Source organism: Choristoneura fumiferana, chromosome 6 (genome assembly GCF_025370935.1).
Source record: "Choristoneura fumiferana chromosome 6, NRCan_CFum_1, whole genome shotgun sequence".
Classification (NCBI taxonomy): domain Eukaryota; kingdom Metazoa; phylum Arthropoda; class Insecta; order Lepidoptera; family Tortricidae; genus Choristoneura; species Choristoneura fumiferana.
The window spans coordinates 3,797,207-3,803,206 of NC_133477.1; positions in this window are offsets into that span (position 1 = coordinate 3,797,207).

A 6,000-nucleotide genomic window follows, 5' to 3' on the forward strand; every position below is an offset into this window, starting at 1 on the left:
TCGTGAGGAAACCTGCACAAACCTGCGAAGCGATTCAATGGTGCGTGCGAAGTTCCCGATCCACACTGGGCCCGCGTGGGAACTATGGCCCAAGCCCTCTTGATCTGAGAGGAGGCCTGTGCCCAGCAATGGGACGTATATAGGCTGGGATGATGAAGAGGGACGGTACGGTACGAACTTCGATATTCGAATTTCGGAGTAGGCCTTCTGAGGCCGTATCTAATGCCTAACGTTTCTGAAGCTTGCGATTATAATCAAATGACAGTTTTAGTATGCGAAATCTCTGTCATTTGATTGCGATCGCCAGAAGAGCAGCAGAAACGTTAGACAATTGGCCTCAGGCCTTCCCAACTAAGGGGCGTTAGACAAATGTCAAGAGGGGCGTTAGAAGTAGGTTTGTATTGAAAATACAAACTGAAATATAGATGCACAGAAAAACCAGAAAAATAAGACCATCGCTGGGAATCGAACCCAGGTCCTCGGTATTCCGTACCGCGTGCTATACCGCTACACCACTGATGGTCAACGGTACCGACACGAATTTCCCCTATGCACCTCATATCTCAGCCTGTTGTTTCTTATTTAGCCACTTAAGCAGTGACGCTAGCGACATCTAGCTTAAGTGCTTAAGTGGCTAAATAAGAAACAAACAAGCTGAGATATGAGGTGCATAGGGGAAATTCGTGTCGGTACCATCAGTGGTGTAGCGGTATAGCACGCGGTACGGAATACCGAGGACCTGGGTTCGATTACCAGTGATGGTCTTATTTTTCTGGTTTTTCTGTGCATCTATATTTCAGTTTGTACTTTCAATTTAGGTTTTACGGGATGACCGTAAAAGTAAAAATTTGGAATTGAAATAAAAAATACAAAAAGATTCCAAAAAACCAATCTTAGGTTTGTATTGTTTGTATTTCCTACGTTTGTATTTCCGAAAAAAAAAATAAACTATTTAATGCGTAGGTAAATTAACTGTTCCGAACGGCCGTTCAATCGCAAAAAATGGGTTTCTTATTTATGTTAAAACTTAAGCATGAACATATTTATTTATGGTTCGGGGAGGCTCGACGAAATAAAGGTTGGGTTACCCTGAGGTTCACAAACAAAATATAAACGAATTCAAAGATACTGTGATTTCTATGGGTCGTGAATAATTAATTTATCTCGAAATAGCTTCCCGAAATAGATCCCTAAACTTGATTCAATTGGGATTTGCGTCTGGCAAAGATTAAAACAAAATAGATGGGACTTTTGGCAAAATAAAATTGAATTACATGCTTAACTACCTAGTCTGGTAGGACTAAATATCGAAATAACTGAATCATGATTATGATGTAACTCACACTGTAGTCTTTACAATAGGTTAAGTTGCCTTCTACTAGGGTAAGTGCACCAGTGAATGAACCCTTAAGGAAATTTTCGACTTTGAAAATTAATTTTAATTTTTGTTATATAAAAATACAATTTTATTAGATACTAGTCTAAATAAAACACTGGTATTCTCTTTGAATACATTAAACTATATTATATGAATAGCACTAACAGGTCTTTAAAGCTTAAAAACATACTACCCAATGATTGATGCCCGTCCAGTGCTTCACATTAGAAGTATTTAGTTTTCCTAATGTACAACATACGTACAGTCGAGTTCATCGTGAGTGCTCTCTGAACACGACGCGTAGAAGCGTGTTCAGATATTTTTTTCAAATTTATTGCTCACAAGTTTAGGAACTTGATTGGACCTAGGCACGTCCACTTTACATCGTCGCTATTTCAAAACTATTGTTTCAGAGTCGAAGCAAATTTACCAGAACCTAACATAAGTAGAGGTGCTAAAAAAAAATACAAGGCTTGCTAGCAACGTAAAAAAATCGTATTCGTATTAAGAGTTAGTATTTCAAAAAATGTGCGTTTTCTTCATTCACTGGTACGAATACTCAATAGGTATCTAGTTAAATTCGTTCCTTTTCTTGCGTATGTATGCTAGGCCTGTACCTACTACAAAGCAAATTCGAACTTCGTACCTATCTTGCCGTCACAGTTACCAAAATACCTACTTACTCTATTGCAGGTGGTAGGACCTTGTGCAGGGTCCGCCCGGATTGCAACCACCATCTTGCTCGCTAACCCTGCCGTGAAGCAGCAGTGCTTGCACTGTTGTGTTTCGGCGTGGAGAGTAAGACAGCCGGTGAAATTACTGGCACTTGAGGTTTCCCATCTTAGGCTTCTCGGTTGGCAACGTATCTGCAATACCCCAGGTGTTGCAGATGTTTATGGGCGGTGGTGATCTCTTAATATCAGGAGATCCACTTGCTCGTTTGCCATCCAGTCAAATAAAAAATAAAATAATTAAAAAATAGAGCAAGCTGTAGTACAAAAACCAAAGAGTATAATGTAGTAACCATTTTAAGACGTGGCTTTTGTTACCTACATGCCCTGCCTACTGCACCGCTTAATCTCTCATAATTGGCGTAAACATTTTACTCAGCACATGTTCAGTTCCCGAGAAACAGGGCGGCGGAAAATCAACCGGGAATTAATTCAGCAGCAACATTCATCAGTTCTTCACCCCCACTCCACTTTCTGGCTGCAGTAAACGTTACCTAACGGTGTGTGGTGTCCCGAACAAAGTAGGTACTCAGCTAAGATGATGCGAGATTATGGGATGACTTAGGTGTCGCATCAAGAGTAGTGAATCAGTTTTTACTCTGTCGCATCGAAACATCAATCTTGTATGGCTAATTATGTAGCTGGCTTTTCACTTCTCATGCTCTTAAAATGTTACTTTAGCCTCTGCATATCGGGACTTAGCTTCTCATTAATCCCTAGGGATTAAAGTACTTTTTTTATAATTTACTTTGGAAACCCATAAACAGCTAATCATGGTGTTTGTGAATGATGTCGCCATTTTCAAGACAATTTTAGGGCGTGGAAATAACTTCAAAATTACTGTGCAAAAATAAAAAGCAAAACACGATTTAATTTAGTAAAACACAATTAATTTTTACGAATATGAATCTATTCAATTATATTAAGGATGCATTAATTTTATTTACTGTCAAATGTAGGGTAGTACACAACACTAACAAAATCGCTCTGTAAAGGTGACAGTTGTAATGAAAATGATGATGAAAACGCGGGTAGTTGTGTGCGGGTGTCAGTTCCGTCGGGTAGTCGCGCGAGCACAGCGGCGGCGCGCAGTGCGCGTGTTGCAGCAGCCGCTGAGTCGCGTTGCTCCGAAGACGAAGGGCTACGGATTAGCCCGAAACATGTCGAGCTAAACTCGGCTTAAGACGTGAGTTATCCGGGTCAATATATTTAATATGAGGAGTCTCACGGTAGTTTCATGTTCATAATGACTTGTTTTAGTCCCTCGTTGAACAATCTACTATATCATCTCACTAGTATTTTTTTCGCTGTAGTGAGGTGAAAAATTGTGTTTCGCTTGGCTGTAAATTATTAGCATCTCGTTGAAACCCTCGGCTACGCTCAGGATTCTAGACTCCTTCGCTTCCTCAGATTTCAATATAAGCACTCGCGCCAAATAGTAACTTTCCACCCTTGCATAACAAATAACTATTGAAGCCGACCATTATCTACCAGCAAAAAAAAATTTAGCTATCTTAGGGTTTTAATTTACGATTTTATTTCATCGAACTAGAAGGCACGGTTCGCTTCGCTTACCATTTTTCGATAACGAGCTGAAATTTGGCAAAGGTGCCTATGACTGTTAATTCGTGTATGTTAGTCTGTAAGATATTTATTGTATGGGCCAAGTTGCCCGAAAGAAATGAATTTATTATTTATTATTATTACATGAGGGCATGAATTACAAGATCTAGGTAGATGTATAATGTTTTTTCATCGTATTTTGTCGGCAAGTTGGTTTTCATCTTGCATTCTTAATTACTTAATTAGTTCCAGTAAACTTCAGTAAGCTAGTTGAGAGAGCATGATAAAATACGAATTTTTCCTACTAAATATAAGATGGTAAAATATTATTCACCTAGATCTGTAATGGTGCTCCCACATTGGCTGTTATAAATATTTGTTTTATAACATTGTATAACAAATTGTCACAAATGTCATACATTGTGATTATATTAAAATGTTATATACAATAAATTGCAAATGCAATTTTTATACATAGAATAATATACAATGGTTTATTGTACACCAGAGATTGTAAGCGACACAGAAAACAGGTAAACAAAGAGAAAATTACAAAGTAAGCAATAGGCAGCCTTATCGCTTAAGAGCGATATCTTCCAGGCAACTTATTTACAGAAAGAACTAGTAAAGACTAATTTACAGCAGGTTATAGGTACTATGGTGTTATATATAACATTTTTATACCATTGTGGGAGTTAGACAATGTTATCGTGTTATATAATGTTATATAACATTTATAACAGGCAATGTGGGAGCACCATAACAGGACATGCATCATTTTTGGACATTCCGGGCAGACAGACAGGTACCTACTCGATCGTATATTAACCGCACCGCTGTTAGGTAATGTACATAGTACTGTAGGGTCTAGGCTGTATACCGCTGGCAGGTGGTAAAACTGACCACCTGGCAGGTTAGATTGACTTTATTATGTATAATGGTAGTATTTTTAGATTAGATTAGATTAGATTTATTTATTACCTTTTGAAAAATACATTATAAGCACATGTCAGTTAATTACAAGAAATTCACAAAAGGATCGTCAAATGTATACAAAAATAAATAAATCTTATTAAGTATAATAAATAGTCAGCGAGAATAAAAAATAAATAAATTTAAAATGTCAAATTAGAATTCAATTCAATAATAATAATTAAAAGCAAAACAAGAATATTCTTAAATCTAAGTCAAATTTATGCAATAGGAACCAATCGATATTTATATTGTATGTTTCTAGAATTTGACTTTAAAACGATTGACAGCGGTATACATGCCGGAGCACAGATTGCTCCCGATAGCCTGAGCGGCTGGAACTATATATGTAAATTAGTGATTAACCATTAGAATGAATTAGAATAACCATTGTTTATTTGATATGAGTTTATAGTCACGCGCGTAGATCCCCATTACCTAAGCTCTTACCAAGTTAGTCCCCACAGTACCTTACATTATCTCATCCCAGCCTATATACGTCCCACTGCTGGGCACAGGCCTCCTCTCAGAACAAGAGGGCTTGGGCCATAGTTCCCACGCGGGCCCAGTGCGGATTGGGAACTTCACACACAATTGAATTGCTTCGCAGATTTGTGCAGGTTTCCTCACGATGTTTTCCTTCACCGCAAAGCTCGTGATAAATTTCAAATGTAATTCCGCACATGAATTTCGAAAAACTCAGAGGTGCGAGCCGGGGTTTGAACCCACGACCCTCTGCTTGAGAGGTGATAGGTCAAACCACTAGGCCACCACGGCTTTTTATTACCTTACATAATGTAGCTATTTAGAAAAAAAAAATCTGCGTAGTTGATATAAATTTTTATTTTCATAAATAGTCACATCGATTGTAATATTGACATAGTACTTAGGTACTTAAAAACTATTGTCAAAAATTTTATTTACATCAAAATTCTCTGGATGGATTCTTATATACCTACCAAATATATTCTTAATACCTATAACAGGTAACATTGAATTAGTACAATACCTACTTAACAATAAAGAACAATCACTGTTTAAAAGCAGCACACATCTGAATCGACATTTAACATTTAAAAACAATAAAAAACATTTAAAAAGAACTTTAGGGTCAAGATCATATAATATCAGTTCTTAGTATAAACATACAAAATATTCATTTTGTTATTAATAATAATAAGTACCTATAAGTACCTAAACATATAACATTAACAATCATCAATGTATCTATCTATTTACATAGATAATCATCCGTGATATAGTCTCAATTGTTTTTTTCAAAGCTTGGCCCAATAAGTTCCCTACGTTACCTACTAAAACGACATTATAGGTCAGTACGTACCTAAAAAGGGGCTA